At 45.7% G+C, this 18628-nt stretch overlaps 1 protein-coding gene across 4 annotated transcripts in view; it reads left to right on the forward strand.

Annotated features, from left to right (window-relative positions):
• RASSF8 (Ras association domain family member 8) overlaps positions 1-18628 on the forward strand; it is a 188108-nt gene that overhangs the window by 99711 nt on the left and 69769 nt on the right. The window contains exon 2 of one of the 4 annotated variants that reach the window (XM_090043666.1): positions 6924-7016. The exons of the other annotated variants lie outside the window; for them this stretch is intronic. The gene's annotated coding sequence lies outside the window, so the exon portion shown is untranslated. The remainder of the gene's footprint in view (positions 1-6923; positions 7017-18628) is intronic. 4 annotated transcript variants of the gene reach the window in all.

An 18628-nucleotide genomic window follows, 5' to 3' on the forward strand; every position in this document is an offset into this window, starting at 1 on the left:
TAGAAATTCAACAGAAGTCTGCCAGAGCTGGGGAAAGTATCAAGATCTCCTGACACTCTTAACCACCAGAACTTTTTTTCTCACAGACCTAAAGCTTATCATGAGATGGACAACCAGGTTTTCCTGTGGCTGTTTGAGTATGTTTCCTTTCTGCAGGTCTCCTGCCTCAACAGTGCACATTGTTTCCAAAGGGGACTGCAGATTGCCCATTCACCACATAGATGGTCCTGAGGCAGCAAAATGCTTGCTGATATGATAATCTTTTATGAGACCAATTAAGTATACAGCTACTCAAAGAAACTCGCCTGCCAGTGTCCTTAGACCAACATGGCTACAGCCAAAAACATACCTGCTGATACTGCTGGTAGTAAGCGGAGTGATGCTGTTGCCATGATGATCCAGGAAATGTGCAAGAGGTAAAGATATTCTTTTGTGGGTGATCTCTTTTATTGAACAACCGCATGGTGGAGAGAAGTTTCAGACAAACTTTCAGGCAAAATGCTCTTCTTCTGGTCTAAAATCTCTCTCACCATGCAGCTGGTCAAATAAAATACATTACCTCCATAAAACCATCCTTGCCCTTGTGAATACTGCTGCCTACAGTAGAGTGAGCCTGGGGCCTTATGCCCCCCAAATCCTTGCAAGATTCTTCTGACTTAGAATTTAGTTATGAAAGGGAAAACTGTACTGCTAAAGTCTTAAGTGATAAGCATTCTGGAAATCGTCAAATGGAAAAGCAGATATGCAAAGCCAAGGTGAGTTTTACTGGAGAGAGCACAAATATAGGTGTAGACAGGCATGACTCTTGTACTGCTATCGGAGGGTACCAGCGTAAACCATTACATCTGCCTGATACAGCCATACAAATGTGGCTAAACCTCAGTGATTTACCCTGCTCTATTCAGCGTCAAAGCAGTGGTATAATCCTGGGTGGATGAGTTAGACATGAATCCTGGTTGATTCCTAAGGGGAAGGTTGTGCTGCAACGGAGTTGGGGGTGCCTCATGCTCCCATCCGTGCCCCCGTCCCCTCCCCAACTTGCCTCCTAGGCACCTTCCCAGCAGGGGGACTCTGGCTTCGAGGGCAGAGCACTAGTAAGAACAGCGCAAGAGTGAATGAGGGAAGGAGGGAGGGGTGTGGAATCAGGTACTGCCCAAAGCATAACACCAGGTAGTTACTTTTTCAGGTCAAAGCATGGACATTTTAGCTAACTTGTATCACTACAGGATCATGCTAACCTAACAGTTGGATTCTAGCAGCAGAGCAAGCTGAGGCACCTCTTTTCTCTGGTTTTTTTATAGTAGTTAAAAAGTACAGTTGTCTACACCCTGCATTTCAGTTTGTGAAGCTATAATGAAATTGGGAATTGAATTGAGGGGAAGCAGTGGTCAAGCTTCTCTGAGTAATAGTGAAAAATACTAGAATTGTCCTGGCTAAGGCACTCGCAGATGGTTCTCTGGAGTTCATAGCCATTGCCCTCTACTTGCCAATAGATGTCAAAGTGAAAATTAAAAAGTGAAGGCTGAGACAGCATGACTGGAAACAGCGTGATGGGGAGAGGACTGAGAAATGGATGCCAGGCCACAAGCTTGGATCTCCTTCCAAGATGGTCTAATTTGTATACAGAGAAAGGAAGGATCAGAGTATGTATATGCTTTGCCACTTAAAAATATATTTTTTTCCCTCCTCCCCACTGCATGCTCCTAGATCATTTAAGTTCAGTCTCCTCCTATGCTAAAAACCATACCATGTAATTTTGTTTGTGGACTTATCAAATTCCCTTTTAAAACCAACTAGTTATGTTCTTTGCCTGCCCTGCTTTTGTTCCTACAAGGAAATGTTGTGTAGTGAAAAAAGAATGAAACTGTGCTTCCTATGAGATCTACCTTGAATTTATGGTTTGCTTAGCTGTCCCTTTTATCAATCATAGTTTTTATTTTCAGTTATGCCATTAACTTATTGACCACTGGAAATTATGTAATACTCATGTACTATGAAATGTAAATGAAAAGTTTAATATTAGCAATAACAAGATATAGTGAAGCAGCATCATTAAGTTAGTACTGTATGCAACTGTTAAAAGTATTTGAAACAAAAATGATGTATTTATCTCACATGCCTCCACCCCCCTATAGAAAGTGGGGGTCATCCTTTTTGACCGGTATGACACAAATTAACCTCCTTAAGTGCTCCCTTCCCCTGCCCAATCTGTCGCTCTGCTTTCTGCTTCCTGCCCTATCTGCCACTTTGTTGCTTGTCCCCTCCCTGATCTGCCACTTGCTCCTCACAGAGGCTACTCATGCCACTTGGGAAATATGTGCCACAGGTTGGCCACCCCTGCCTAGCATATAAAGGGTCAAAGCTCTTATTTTTAGTTTGCCTGCCAGTTCATACAAATACTAGTTGTAGTCTCTCTCCTCCTGTGTTTGCAGGGTGTGTTGTATTGATTTTGCACTAATTAAAATACACATAAATTATTTCTCAATTTGGCAGGGGAGAACTGGACCTTTGGAGAGGTGTCATTCTGATTACAATCTTCTCTTCATTTTCAATATAATATAATTTCAGCAATTTTATCTATCAGATCGCCAGAATGGGAACCTTTATATTTGAAATCTTTGATTTAAGCCTTATGGAAAATATCAAGTCTTAGTTTCAGGTTCTAGTTGTTCAACTGGCATGTTTTAGTGGCTACTGTCTTAAAGTAAGGAAGAATTAAAAATAAGATGTTAATTTGAATGAGGCAAGTGTGAAGTCTCATTTTGGAGACTTCAAATCTATTAAGACTTTTGTAGACGAATGCAAATAGCTTTACATTCAAAACTCTGGCTGCTGAGCAGAAAGAAAGAAAATATGAATTCCCGATGTATTTTTTAAACTTTGATTGTAAGTGCTCTAACTTTCTACTTGTAAAACAGTGTTGAATTGCTTGATATGTCTTCCTAATGTAAGCAATAAAGTTTGCTTATTTTTCACAAGCATACAGCTGAGTGTTGAGGAGATGTGTTTTACAACTTCCAAGAAAACTCTTGTCATACAAATTTGTCATTTTCCCAGTGTAGAAGTTCTGATACCTGCAGTCCATAATAGAATTTCTGCATTTTGGAAAAATTATCTACATCAGTTTCTGACATAAGATACTGTTTCATTATCATTCTAGCCAGCATGGGTTTGTTGCGGGTAGGTCTTGTTTGACCAATCTCATTTCCTTTTATGACCAGGTGACTTATCACCTGGACAAAGGGGAAGAGATTGACATCATATACCTCAACTTTAAAAAAGCCTTCAATCTGGTATCCCATGATCACCTCTTAGCAAAACTGGCCAACTGCGGCTTCAGCTTACCACGATCCGCTGGCTGGGGAATTGGCTCCATGGTCGAACCCAGAAGGCGGTCGTTGATGGAAGTCAATTGTCATGGTGTGCTATGACCAGTGGGGTCCCTCAAGACTTTGTCCTTGGGCCTATCCTACTCAACATCTTCATTAATGATGTGGACATTGGTATCAGAAACGGACTGGCCAAGTTTACCGACATTGATGTTTTGGGGTAAAGCATCCACACTTGAGGAAAGGAGGGTGATTCAGGCTGACCTTGAGAGGCTCAGGAAATGGGCGAAAGAGAACCTGATGGTGTTTAACGCTGAAAAATGCAAGGTTCTCTACCTTGGGAGGAAAAACCTGTAGCATCCTTATAAGCTTGGCTGTGGCTAGCACTATGGACGAAAGGGACTTGGGGGTCATGATTGACCACAAGATGATCATGAGCCATCAAATGTGATGCTGCAGCTAGTAAAGCAAGCAAGATGCTGGCTTCCATCCATAGTTGCTTCTCAATCAAATCCCAGGACATCATTCTCCCATTGTACTCAGCCTTGGTGAGGCCGCAGCTGAAGTACTGCATCCAGTTTTGGGCTCCGCGCTTCAAAAAAGATGTGGAGAAGCTTGAGAGAGTCCAGAGGAGAGCCACGCGCATGATCAGAAGCCAGGAAAACAGACCTTATGTTGAGAGGCTGAGAGCTATGGGACTCTTCGGTCTGGAAAAGCGCAGGCTCAGGGGTGATCTGGTGGCCACCTATAAGTTTATCGGGGTGCTCACCAGAATCTGGGGGAACGTCTGTTCACCAGAGCATCCCGAGGGATGACAAGGTCGAACGGTCTCAAACTCCTCCATGACCATTTCAGGCTGGACATAAGGAAGAACTTCTTGAGCTCCCAAGGTCTGGAATAGATTGCTGCCGGAGTTGGTTCAAGCACCTACTTTGAACACCTTCAAGAGAAATTTGGATGTTTATCTTGCTGGGATCCTATGTCCCCTGCTGAGTTCCTGCCCCAGGGATCTTCTGAGGTCCCTTCCAGCCTTAATGTATATAAATGTCTATTAAAAGTAAGAGTCAAGTTTAAAGGAAAAAAGACCAAATCACTGTGCTCCAGACTTTTTGGCTCTTCTCCCCCTCCCCCCCCAATAATAAGATAAGCTTTTCCTGGTGTTCGGATGTCCCTTCCTTGCCTCTTCGGCCCTTTCTTTCTTTTCTCTACAAACTGGGTACTTTGGGGTTGTGGAAATTTGAGCACTATTTGGGAATAATAATTTGTAAATAACCTCCAGTGTTTGCTCCTAAGTTAGCTTTCTTCCAAGTCTTCCATGAGAGAGAGAGAGTGTTTTACAAGGGCCAGATACTGTTTCATTCCAAGGAGGTTTTAATACTTCATCAGTCCAGCAGAGAAAAGATGCATTTCTGATTGAAATTGTAACAGCAGGCTAAGTCTGTACCAAAGCTGACAGTGACTGATGGCTCTGGCAGTAAGCAAAAATGGACTAAATCCAACTGAATGTCTAAAGAGAAAACTAAGTGAATTTAAATAAAATTAGCATCCAGAGTCTTCATGTTCCATCATTCAAGGAAGAAAAAAAGAGAAAGTCAAACACCCTTTTTGACTATAGTGTTTAGCTGTTAAAAGGCTGACTGCAGATAAGTAGCAGTATACTAACTTTTAACCCAATTGAATGTATGTTTTATGGGTGTGGAGGAAAGCTTGAAAAATGGGGTGTTAACTATTGTAGACTTATAGACTAACTAAATCAGAGATTCATGATGTAAGCTTCTATAGGCGAAGGGCTTTAGACAGCGTCTGAAGTAAGGCCGCTGCTTATGGAAACTTCTGCTATATATGTTTGATTCGGTCTATAACAGAGGTTCTCAAACTTTTTTCTTATTGCATATCCCCTTCCAGTTTTACCAGCTGCCCCCATGCCCCTACCAGCATACATTTTATATTTTAACCCCTTAAATATCAATTATTATTATAATGAAAAATTGCCATTGTTGAACCTACAAACCAGATTTTAAACCTAATGCTTTAAGAATTGACACAGTACTTGGTTGATTTAGCAGAAAGGCTTGCTTTGATAACTACCCTCAAATTATAAAACTAAATGACAGAAAAAGACTCTTTCTTAATATTCAGTACTTGAGCTATTACAGTCTTCATATTATTTTAGCTGCAAGAGATTTTTACCCAAGCAGGCAGGAAGTGATTCATGTCTTTATAGCTTTCACACAGCATGGGTCCTTCACTTATGAGCTGGATGCAGGGTGGTTTCTTGATCTTCCCTAGACTGCACACCTTGCTGGCAGTTTTGTCTTGCTTTTTATACTGTTTAATTGTATAGCTTCAAAGCATTTTTCCTTGTTGGTTGGTCAGTTAAAGTCCAAACAAAACATGGAGGAAAAAGGAGATCATCACATTACAATTGTTAAATTCCCTGGCTCTTGTTTTTTGATTTGTCCAGGTGTGAAGACTTCTGTTTCTTGCAGCTACGGACTACCTTGAAAGTTATATGCCAATTAAATGTGATGGGTCTTGAGTGGCTAAACAGGATACCTAGAGACATTGGTTACCGGGCCTATCTTTGGGTATTTGTTTAACAATGGGACAAATTTTCCATAGCCTGTACTGGTAATGGTGTACTTACAAGACTCCAGACAGATACTGAATGATTGAAACATTTGTAACACCTTAGACAATGGATGCCTGATTTGAGAAATATGAGGATGTGTTTAGCTAGGCATGCATTTGTCACGTACAGGGCATCTTTCCTGTATTCAGTATACTGTACCTTTTACAGATTTTGCTTGAAATGTATATTTAGTCTTTTGTTTTCTTTAGTTGCTAGTTCACTTGACATGTATATGTAGGTTCCTTGCCTTCTCTAGTTACACTGACTGAGCCGTTCTTTCTTGCTCTCTTAGCTTGGATATTCATGTGCAATGTGTCAGGTCTCTGCCAACAATTTTCCTTTTAGAAGAACCATCACTCTTTATTTTTAGACTCGCGTGTGGTACAGGGTTGAAGCCTATCTAACTCAACACCTAGTGGGTGGCAACCACTAGCGGACCAACTGTTCTTCTCAATAGCACTCTCCCCATCCTCATCCACTGTTGCCATGGCATTCATTATGAGGTTGATGTTGCACCGCTTGGAGCCACATCATCTCCTGATTGGAGTGGTAGTGTCTCGTTGTTGGAAAAATCATCTGCCACACCTTTGATGTTATGGGAAATATGTCTAGACAGTCTTGGGAGACAACATATATTGCTCAGGATGTTGCATATATTGCTCATAAGCTCAGATGTTGACGACTTTTCACAGGGCTCCACCATCCCCATACCCTGCCCTCACCACACCTGATGTTCTGGGCATTGTTACATATCTCTGAGATCGATGTTCTCACTCTCGCTCAAAGGACCTTTACCTGAGTCTTTGGTTAATTGGCTGCTTGCCCTGTTCTTCCATGCACAGGTCCGAAGTTAGCTATTTCTCTCTTTCAGTCTCCTGTTGTCCTCCTGCGTCTGGGGCCAACTCTGTCTTCCTCCCACCCTCCCAGGGAGTAATTCCATCCATACCTTCTTCCTACCCCAGGTCCCTGGAGTGGTTCTCTTCACCCTCTGGTACTGGATTCACTGGTCAGTCAGCTCTCCGCACCGGATCAAGTTCTTCACTGGGTCTCACCAGGTAAGTTGAGAGGCCAGAGTCTTCCTTCAGGCTCTGGGGTTGGTCTTCTCCTCCCGTCTGTTCTCCATCCTCCTCTCCTGCTCTTTGCTGTCTTTCCCCACTCCTCCGACCCTGAACGCTTCTTTGGCATCCCTTAAATCCCCATCTTTCCAGCTGGGTCTGCTGTGGCAGCCTCCTATAGGCTGCCCATCTCACCCAGCTGTTTCTTCTCTGGGTCTCTGGTGTGGTCTTTTCTTTTGCCATGCCATTTTCTCCCTCCCGGGTTCAATCCCCAGTGTTTGACTTTGCCGCGGCAGCCTTTGATGTGCCGCGGCCCCTGTTGACTCCGCTGATCATCTGGAGCATGGCGTTTTCCTTGTCCCAGCTTGCCATGGCTTCTCCTGTTTCTCAGGGTGAGTTTATTCTTTTTGCCTCCCTCTTGGTGTTCCTGTGGTAGGGTGCTTCAGTTACCCTGTCACAGACTATTAGCATTTTATGCCTGGTTCTGGTATTGGGTGCTTCAAGCTCCACTTCCTCTATGCCTAATGGGTTGCAACCAATGAACAGAGTTTTATTTTCTTTGTGGCAGACTTGTTACCACAACCCAGTCTTGCCCCAGCCACTGTCTTGCATTTTTTTGCAAGAAGCACTGTCCAAGCTTTCACAGCCATCAGCCGTTACATAATTTGTCTTACAGAACCCCAAGAGATGCTTTGCTACTCCCAGGAGTATGCATACCACAGTTTGGGAACCCCTGGTGTATAAGGTTCAAATCTACCCTGCTTTCTGTCTGACTTCAGACTAACATGGCTAGCTACTTCTCTATGTTAATTACTGCCATAGTGCATAAAAATTGGCTTGTATCTAGGAGCCTTGTATGCAAACAAATTCCATCCATATTTTTAGTATATCTGCTCCTGGTTTTTGTCAGTAGCTTATTTTTACAATAAATCTTGCTGAGGGGTGGGTGAGGGGGGGTGTTTGTGTGATTCTGTTGCCTCCGCTTTGAGCAGCTGAATCTGATTGCAGAATCTTTGATGGATGTACAAGAAAGAATAGAGATGGACCATTGTAATCTTATGCTTCCAAAGAAAAGTAACAACATATAGTTCAAGGAATAGTGCATTAGAACACTGTCAAGCGAATAAAAAAGTGACAAAGAATTTCTTTGAGTAAATGTGACTTAGGGATTTTTTTAAAATTTGCAAATAGTGTATATCAGTGTGTCCCCAACTCAATTTAGATATTGCAGGGGGGTTTTGTTTTGGAGGAGGGGGACATTTGGGGGGGGGTAGTGTCTTGATTTAAATAAAAAGTTTATTTGTTGGTAGAATGGACTGGGTTTGACAGTGCATATAGGAAAACTACTGATAGGGATTTTTCCACTTAAAGATATATGTCAGTTGTGGACTCTGATCTGGGAATTATTATAAACATTATGTGACTTCTATAGTCAGAAGTAGATGCACAATACATTTCACCTTCCTGGTATTGTTTTGTAGTATTTGAAAACATTCAAGCAAAGTAAATGGCTTTGGGTACATATTTGGATAGGATATCCTAGCTGTCTATGGTATTTTCCCCCGGTGCAGCTGAAACTGTGCTTGGATAGGTGAAGGAAGATTGCTATATTTGTTGCATTATACTGTTTAACAAAGAAATAGTTTTGCTTTTGGTTTTTGCTAAGAGTGCACCAATAGAGATTTTTGGGGCCTGTACCAATAGTCGATTTTTAAAAGGCATATTGGTTGATGCCAATCAAATTTCCAATACACCCAGCCCAGCAACTTGAGTGGCATCTGGCTGGTTAAGTCTGTTGTGGTGGAAGGGAAGGGGTGTAGGGGGTTGCAAATCAAGGACCCTGAGGTGCAGGAGGGAGTAGGGCAGGGCATGGGACAGAACTACAACTCGTTGGGGCGGGGAGGGGGGGAGGCTCCAGTCTGCACACACCCCGGGAGGCATGAGGGGCATCTGCCCCCAGATCTGCACTGGATGGGGTGGGCTGGGGCTGGGGCTGTGTTGGGCTTTTCCCAGAGGGGGCTGGGCCGGGCTGCACTTGGGGCAGGCAGCAGCGGCGGCACTGGGAAGGAGCTACGGGGGAAGCTGCAGCCACCCAAAATTTGCTGTAGCCCCCCCAATCCCCCTCCCAGCACAGCCCCAGCCTGCCCTGCCCTGCCCTGAGTAGATCTGGGGCCACATGCCTTCCTGGGCTGTGTACAGGAGTGGGAGCTGTCCTCTCTCCTCACACCCCCCAGATGAGCTGAGGCTCCGCCCCACACCCTGCCCCACTTTGGCAGGGCAGTGCTTGCCACAGCCCCACTCCTTCACTCACCTTGGGGACCTTGATCTGCCCCCCCCCCATGCCCTTCCCTTTTCATCACAACAGACTTACCAGCGGCACGCAGCTCTCCAAGCTGCCGGGTTGTGCTCCTCACCATCTATGTGTGGTGCTGCAGCTGCACGCGTGCACAGAACATTCATCAGCCACGTTATCGGCCACATCATGCCAAATTCCAGTGGTCAATTTTCTTTTTATCAGTGCTGATCTAATATCAAACCAATGTGCACCTCTAGTTTCTGCATTATCATTATGCTGGCTTTTCTGATAAGAGCCACTCCAGGGGTTTGCAGCCATTTGCAAAACCTAACAACTCATTCTAACCCACTGATCAGCTTTTGTATGCTCCACCCCAAGTCTACTTTTATAATAGTGCAAAGCATCCTGTTATACTAATTTCTTAAGTGTGTTCTGAAAGTGGAAGCTTCTACTGGAAACTTAAGGAATTGTTCCTTATTTTAAGTTTCTAGCTGACTTAACATGAATCAAGTTCTACCTCTTGGGGCACATCTACATGTGCAATTAATGCTCTTGAATTTTCTCAGCAGAAAATTTAGGCTCATAAAAACACTCCCAGGTGCACCACTACACGTGTGCCTGCGACAGGAGCAAATTGTGCCCAACACAAACAGCCTAGTTCAGAGCTGCACCTGCCTTACTCTGCCCTCCTGCATCAACCAGGGAAACCTCCAAGCTTTCCCAAGTGCCAGCCTCTATCTGTCTTGGCTCTGGGAGAAGCCCTGATCTGTCCAGTGGGAAGTGGGGTGGCAGTTTCCCAGCTTCCATTGACTGCCAGCCCTCGGGAGATTGGGGTCAGTCCCGAGCCCCCAGGTCCAGGGGGAACTGTTCCAGCTTGGCAGGCATTAGGCTGCCAGCCCCGCACAGCTTGGGACAGGCCCTAATCTGTGCAGGGCACAGAGAACTGTCCAGCTCAGTGGGCAGCTCCCTCCCAGCCCTGTGCAGATTGGGACCCATCCTGATTTCCATGAGGCAGGAAGAGCTGTCCCAGCTGCTGGGACCACTCTACCAGGTACATGGAAAGTAGTGTCCCACCAACCTGGGACCACTTATTCCTGCCCCTGTGGCCCCCTTCTGCCTAGGCAAATTGCTTCTGGTCAGCATCTACATCTGGACATCAGTGCATTAGTTTAATGTGCCATTTCCTCATACCTGTATCTAAAGTATCTACAACTACTAGAAAACAGCACAGACTAATCTACTGTGCAGTAATTGCTGCACATGTGTAGACAGTGATGCTTTACTGAGAATTAGATTAATCTAAAGGTAGAAACTATGGCAATGGAGGAGGTTCCTCGTCCTGGGGAATGACCTAAAACTACACCCTGCTGCAGTTGGATGGTGTGGTGGGGCTGCCTGTGGTGGGGTGGTCCCAAGGAAATGCCACACTAGTTGCCTCCTTAGTGAAAGACAAGTATGGGGTGCTGTATAGCCTCAGCCCCCATGACCTGGTGGGTTACCCTGTAGAAGAGACAGGCAAGGAGTCCAGGCATGTCATCAGAGGCCCAAGGCCCAAAGAGCATAAGACCTAATATCCCTGGTGAGGGGGCAATGTAGTAGCCCCAGTGCGGGGGCATGTGTGAGCAGGCTGTGTAGAATAGGGTCTGTGTAGGTGGGCCCGAAGGACTGTGTATAGGCTGGCCCAGAGATAGAGTGAGCTGTATTTAGAGGGGCCTGAGAAGGATTCATATGAGAGGGAGTAGGCGAGGTGCTCAGGAAGCTAGCCAGGCAACCCTTGACTGGTCAGTGCTGGGGCCAGAACCAGAACAGTCAGAGGGCCAGAGTGCCCACCCTGAGGGATGGCCAGAGCCAGGGTCCTGGAGTTCTGAATGGCTTAGAGGTGGGGCCAGGACCTGAGAGGTCAAAGGTCTCAGAGGGAGCCACTACCAGGATGGAAAGGGGTCTAGGGAATCTGCAGTCCTGTATGATGGTGGAGGTTAGGTCACATGACTAGGAGGGATCCAGGACAGGGTCTGACATGACAGACTGGAATATAATGGAGCCCAGTGTAGGGCCAGAGCCACATAATGATACTCTGCAAGGCATGGGACACAGTGTAAGGACAGTATAGATCAGTGTGTTATGCCCTTGGTATCGGGCAGTAAATAGGCAGCCTCCCATCTTGTAAATATCTATTTTGGTTGCATCAAAAGCATGGCAGGTGAGTCAGGTGGGTAGACTGCCCATGACAGGTGGGCAGGCCCATGTTTGAATCAGCTGCAAGATGGTCCCCCCATCACATGACAATACTAGCTTTCATTTTTTAAAAGTAAGATTCTGAAGCTCAGGGATATCCAGGGGTCAAAAAAACCTGCAGAGAAAAAAAGTGAGGCAGGGCAGTCTCGAATCGTGCCCTGAGGTAGCCAGAGGCTGGGTCCTCCACAGAGCTGCTCTGGTAGCAACCAGAGCTTCTCTATGATTGGCCCTTGCCCTGCTGCTGAAGCACACTGCCTGCCTGCGCCAGCTTCAAGAAGCTGGACCCAGGCTCCACTGCAATTAAGTAAGGAGTAGGGAGAGCTGGAGGATGGGGGAGGAGACCATAGGGGGATCCCTGCCAGCTTCCCCAGGCCCCCCTATCCCTGCCCCATCCGGCCCCACCCCCGCCTACGTCCTGAGCCCCCCAATCCCTGCCCCACCTGGCCCCATCCCCCTGAAGCCCCCCCAATCCCTGCCCCACCCAGCCTGAGCCACCCACGATCCCTGCCCTGCCCAGTCCCAGCCCCTTGAGTCCCCCCACGACTATTCTGCCCAGCTCCATCCCCCCCTGGAGCCTCCCCCTGACCCCTGGCCTACCCAGCCCCACTGTTCTCCAGCCCCCCCATGGCTGTCCTGCCCATCCCCATCCCCTGCCTGCCCCCCCAATCCCTGCCCCACCTGGCCCCATACCCCTGGAGCCCCCCATCCCTGCCCCACTCAGCACGAACCCACCCCAATCCCTGCCCCACCTTGTCCCAGCTCCCTGAGCCCCCCCCATGGCTGTCTCATCCAGCCCCAGCCCCCCACATCCCAGCCCCAGCCCCCATCTGCCCCCCCAATCTGTGCCTCACCCAACCCCATCCCCCCGAGCCCTCCCATCCCTGCCCACCTGGCCTCAGCCCCCTGAGCTCCCTATACCTGCCCCACCCAACCCCAGAATCCCAGCCATTTAAAAAAAACAACAACAAAAACCCGGCACTCGCTGGCAGTTCCAGCTGCCATCAGGGTCACTGGTACTCCCCCGCACAGTGTGAGGCCAGGTGAAACCCCCAGCGGCTGCAACCCAGGCCCTGCTGTCCTGTGCTGCATGGGGGGACTTTGCCAGGAGGTCCCACAGCCCCTGCTCCTGCGGTGAGTAGAGGCTTTTTTTTTTCTTTTTCTTTTTCTTTTTCTTTTTTTTTTTTTTTAAGTGCCAGAGGTTATGGGGTGGGGGCGGGGCAGCCATGGCGGGGCTGGGGGTGCAAACGGGATGGGGCTGGATGGGGCAGCTATTGTGGGGGGGGAGCAGCAAGAAGTGGGGCTGGGTGGGGCAGCCACAGGGGTACAGGAGCCAGCAGGGGATAGGGCCAGGCAGGGAGCAATCAGGGGGACTCGGAGAGCAAGCAGGGGTGGGCCTTGTTGGCCCTGCAAGTGGGGCAGCCCCTGTGAGGGCCATTTGGCCCTTGTTGAGTGGGCTGGGGCCCCTGTGGGGGGCAGCAAAACGTATAGGTATTTAGAATTCACTTTATTATGATGATACACTGGTAGACTTCCAAGTTGCTTTAACCCTGTAGATAAAACATTGCCCAACTGATCGTGTGCACAGTCTTTCTTTCTCTCTCTCTCTGTCTTTATCTATTTGTTTATTTATTTTATATATTATTAGTGGTCTTTTGTTTTAATTGTGGAGAAACATGGATTTCAGGGTATTTTACAGAGTAACTTTGGGGGGTTTTTTTATCAGGGATTTTTCAGTTTTCCAACAGGGAACACCAGAATTCCTGGTAGGGAAGCCAGTGGCAGGACCCTGCCTGCTCAGACATGGCACCTTGGACTCAGATGGAGATGGCTGACCTCCTGCCAGTTGGGGCCAGGAGGACATGCTTTTACAGTTCAAAGCAGGCCACCACACCCAGAACATCTTCCAGGCGATTGCTGCCCAGATGGCCAGGCAGGGGGTACACGTGGCAGTAGTGCTGCACAAAGGCCAACTTTGCAGCCACAGCCCATTGGCAGCTGACCCAGAAGGGCAGATGCCTCTACTGGCTGTGCAATTCCCATTCGGGTCTGGCAGGTGTGCAGCAGGTCAAAGGCAGGCAGCAGCCCCTGCTGCCAGATTGCTGCAGTGGGTAAAGGGTGCAGGGAAGTCTCAGGGCTGCCTCAGCAGTCCAGCTGGCACAAGGGGTAGTGTCCCCAGATACCAATTGGCTGTGCCCCAGAATCTCCTGAGAGTGGGTAGCCCTGAGCTACTTGACAGGGAAGCTTTTTGTACTGATGGGGCCAGGACCGGGAAGCTTTTTATAGTACTGGGGATAGCACAGTTTCTGGCCCTGGGCTCTAGCTCCGCCTGGCTACAGATCCAGGAGGAGGCAGGCAGTGTTATTTTGCCCCACACCAAAGTGCATGTCTAGGCACATGCACTGAGGCAAAAAGCCCCAGCTCAAATTTGCACTGCTTCTATTTGAGCTCCCGCAAGTGCATGTACTTGCATGTGTGGACATGCCCTACTGTGTCACACTATACATTTACATCTGCATTCAGTTCTGGGTACCGCACTTTAAGAAGGATGTGGCCTGCCTTGAGAGGGTTCAGAGGAGGGCCACTCTCTTGGTTAGAGGGCAACAGGGCAGGCCCTATGAGGAGAGGCTGAGAGACCTGAACCTGTTCAGCCTCAGCAAGCGGAGGCTGAGGGGGGATTTGGTTGCTGCCTACAAACTCGTTAGGGGAGATGAGCAGCAAATAGGAAGGGTCCTATTCCCCCCAACAGCACCTGGGGTGACGAGGAACAATGGCCAGAAGCTGCTGGAGAGTAAGTTCTAGTTAGAGATTAGGAGACACTATTTCACTGTTAGGGTGGTTAACATCTGGAACCAACTTCCTAGGGAAGTGGTCCTCGTTCCTACCTTGGGTAAATTCAAAAAGAGGTTGGATGAACACCAGTCTGGGGTCATGTGATCCCAGCATGTACTCCAGCCAGTGGCGGGGGGGTCAGACTAGATGATCTATTCAGGTCCCTTCTGACCTCTAACTACTATGAAAACTATCTATATCATGGGCCCGCATATCACATCAACTTCAAAGGAATCTCATTCCATTCACTTCAGTAGATTTGCTCTTGGTTTACCTACGTTTACAGGATGTGTCAGGCCTGAAATGGACATAAGAGTAATGACTCATACATCAAAGTAATGATGCCGTGGCACTTGGTGCATTAGGAGACTATTTGTGGATGCTTTATGTGAATGTTGGCAGAGGACCTTCAACCACCTGAGAAATATGCTAATAATCTATTGATACTTAGTACCTCCTGGCACAAGCTATACGTAGCAAAATATGACTTGGAGTCGAGGGGGAGCTAAACAGTTTTTGGAAAGGTTTTCACAGTATGTCCTTCTGCCCTGAAGAATAATTCAAATTATTAGACTAAGAAACTCTATTACATGGGATAAATTATAAATCTGTTTACTGTTCTGAATGTACATGCCTGTACAGTTTTTCCCCAGCCATCTCTTGGCTCTGTTTCAAACCCACTCTCCCTCCTGTAAAAATCCTTGAACTGTTTGATTCTTGTCTTTCCTCAGAATTTCAGCTCTATATCCAGCTATCATTTGTGGCCCCTTCGCTTTCAGCTGACTTTTAAGATTTCTGTTTTCAGAAGGTGTTCTACGAGTAGTAGCATCTGAAACAAAATACCTGAAACAGCATAACTAAGCTACCTTGTAAGAATCCTATCTGATGTCTACTGTTTAGTCACTTAACACCTGCAGTACAAATCTTTCACAGAAAAATGGAAGAAAAACAGATTTTGCTGCTTAATTTTGAAACGATGATCTAATGCTGTAAGCAAAAGCACAAGAGGTTTGTGGGGGCATTTTCTAGACGATATCCCTAAGACACCAAAATTGAGTCATAGAGTTTGTGAAATTTCTGTATCAAGGCTTTTCATGAGGAGCTTCTTTGCTACTCTTGAGAGAGCAAACGGTTGTCAGACAGCTGTCTTTTTACAAGCATATGTCTACATAGTACAAAATTTATAGGGAAAAATAACCCCAAAATAAATACTATTCAAAGTACCAAGAGTTTTCATCTTGCAGCTCATGTCACCTGTGAAAAATAGGTAAATACGTAGATCTTTGGAAACATTCTGTAAGACTGTCCTTTCTCCTTTTTTTTCTTTGTTTGTACAAATCTTTCTGTGCATACTGTTGCTATGATTGCTATATGATTTGCACTTGAACTTCACTGGTAGATTTACAGGGTAGTTACATTTTATTGTGGAATTTTGAATGCCTTTATTTTCAAAGATCTTTTAGAAAGCTAATTTAAATTTAAATGCATTAAATCTTGTCTCTGATCTCTGAAGTATGAACAATATTGTTCCTAAAGAGGAAAGGTTTTAGGGAAATGCATTGTCAGTGAGCCAAATAGGGCAGAATTCTGTGATTGTATTAAGATACTGTAATTGCATAGGTATAACCCCCTCCCCTACTATTCTTTTTACATTAGCTCAGGAATTGACAAGCTTTTTGCTGGCATGGGCCATCCTTTTTGACCTAGCTCCCACCATGGGCTGCAAGTCTTTACCACCCCAGTGGCTATCTGCCTGTATTTAGGCTTGCCACTGATCCCCCAACCCCTCTGCAATGAGGATAAGTGCAAATGCAGCAGGCTCCACAGTGAAAGGGGTGGGCAGCATAGAACAATTTCCCCTGTGTGAAATTGTACCTCTTTGTGTGCTAGATCCAGCCCCTGGGCCATAGGTTGTCAATCCATGCTTAACTATGCTCTTCTTGCAGGAAGCAGGACAGGATGGCACCTTGGGGGACTAACTGGTTCAGAGCCATAAGTTTTCATAGGCAACAGCCAACCTACACCGTGCTATGAAAAGCCTATGCCTCTGAACCAGTTTGTTTCTAAGGGTGCACCCCCATGAGTGGGAATGTGGTGTTTCCCTGAGGACAAGTAGCAGCAACACATTTGTGCTAACATTACTTGTCCCCAGATATGCCCCTGTATGTGCACTCTGGCATGTGGCAAATTGCCTCAAGTAGGGTAGGGGAGGCTGGGGCCAGCACTTGGGCTGGCTCCAGCAGCCTTACGTGGGGTCCTGGGGGCCTTCCGGGGCTGCAGCAGTGGCGATCTGGGTGCACAGAGCCTGGCCAGTAGCTGGAGCTTGGTTCTGGCCAGCCAGGCTCCAATTTTGGGTGGCGTAAACTGCCATCATGTGTGCCACCCTGCATTTTTTTCCCACTGTTTTTAGGTACTGGGATTTCCCAGTATCTAATTTTGCCACTGTGCTGCAAATATGCAGTATGGCAAATAGATCCATGTGCCACCTCATGCATTTCATGGTGCCACAAACCACATATTGACACAGCCTAAGGTGACATCCTGCCTTGCCCAGACTAACATAGCTAACTACCTCTTTCTAAAGTGATGAACAACTTAAGGGATATGGGAAACCCCCTTTGTTCTGAACTAAGTGTCTGTTTGCTGGGTTGTACTGGTAAAACTATCTATTTTAATTTGTGTTTTATACAGTTACAACTTTCCTGTACAGGCAAGCAATTTCCTACAATGTACCACTTAAGTAATCACTTAAGAATACTGAGGCAAAGTGGTTACCTGTTTAAGTAAGTGAAATACCAGATACTTAGTGGAAAGGAGACATGATTTAATTTTTTGTAAACAGCTTCTGGATCTTTTGACAGTACTAAATCACAGTTATGATAGTCTCCCTTAAAAGCCATTTTCTGAAATTGTCATGTAGCATATAATGTGAGACCGTGGAGATAAACTGAAGGTTTAGTCATAGGTTCAAAACTTGGACAAACTACTCTGATGTTGAATTTGCCAGATGAGATTTGAGAAAAGCTTGGGAAATCTGTGGTGTTTACTTTGTCCATTCCTCTGTTTAATGTTCATTATGTTCATTTCATTACTGATTTATAAGTCTATAGATATTTCATTGCACACTTATACTGTCTGACTCATGGCATTTGGCCCAATCAGATTAATTTTCATGGTAGATGAGGAGGGTTATGCTTATCTGACATGGTTAAATGATTAAAAGACACATTGGTAGTGATTATACAAACCTGTCTATTTTTGTTTCAAACTGTATTGGGTTTTCCTGTCTGTAATTGCTTTTCCATTTTGTTTTTAAGTATTTCCATTTCTTGTTTAGTGTCTTTCTGCAGCAGCCAGCTGCTGCCTCTGAACAGCCTAACAGTTACAGTTGCCTTCATTATTTTGTTTGTTTGTTATTTATTTTTATTTTTTTTAAGTGAAAGCTATATACTAGTAAGAGTCATGTGATTTCTGATTAATTTTTCAAGGTACCGGTAACTAAATAGTGAAACAGCGGGCTGTCCACTATGGGAGAGAATTCCTGTAGCCTGTATTTGGGTATTGCTGCAGGTTAAGTATTTCACTGATTGAAGGGTAATGCGCAGTTAAACTTTGATAATTTTACAATCCAACTTTTACTCCACGTTTTTTGGCAGTGATCTGGCACTAATGCCATAGGATATAACTAGGTTAAGAAAGCTCTATTGTGGGCTTCATAAATTGTTTAATCTGTTTGCTGCACTATTTCAGAAAAATGGAATCTATCATACCATACTCATACCATCCTTTTGGCATGAGTTTGGCCTGCTTAGTTTGTTTCAAATGTAAGCAATAGTCTAGTGAAAAGACAATTGCTTCAACTTTTGTTTGCTGTGCTAAGGGGAAAAACCTATCCTTGCATTTAACTGACGATGACAGCTTCAAAGTTAAAACCAGCCTTTAGGTTAAATAGCTAAGGTTGGGCTTCAAGGTTAAATCTTGTTCAGCAAAAGCATCTGAAGGACAACTTGACCCCTAGCATTCCATTAAAGAAATAAACTCTTACAGAGTCTGGGCAGAAACTACCAATTGTATTGCACTGAGTTTTTCTGCCAAGAGCTACACTTTGCCCAGCATTGCAACATCACCAAAGAAAGTGGTAGCAAACCCAATAAATCCTAACAGTATGAGAGCTCTGTTTAGCATAACAGAACTAAAGACTTAATTGTTGTAGCTGCCTCCTGGTTATTGAAGCCAGAATTTAATAAAGTAA

This window comes from Crocodylus siamensis, chromosome 4 (assembly GCF_052110815.1).
Source record: "Crocodylus siamensis isolate JL-2025a chromosome 4, ASM5211081v1, whole genome shotgun sequence".
Lineage (NCBI taxonomy): Eukaryota > Metazoa > Chordata > Crocodylia > Crocodylidae > Crocodylus > Crocodylus siamensis.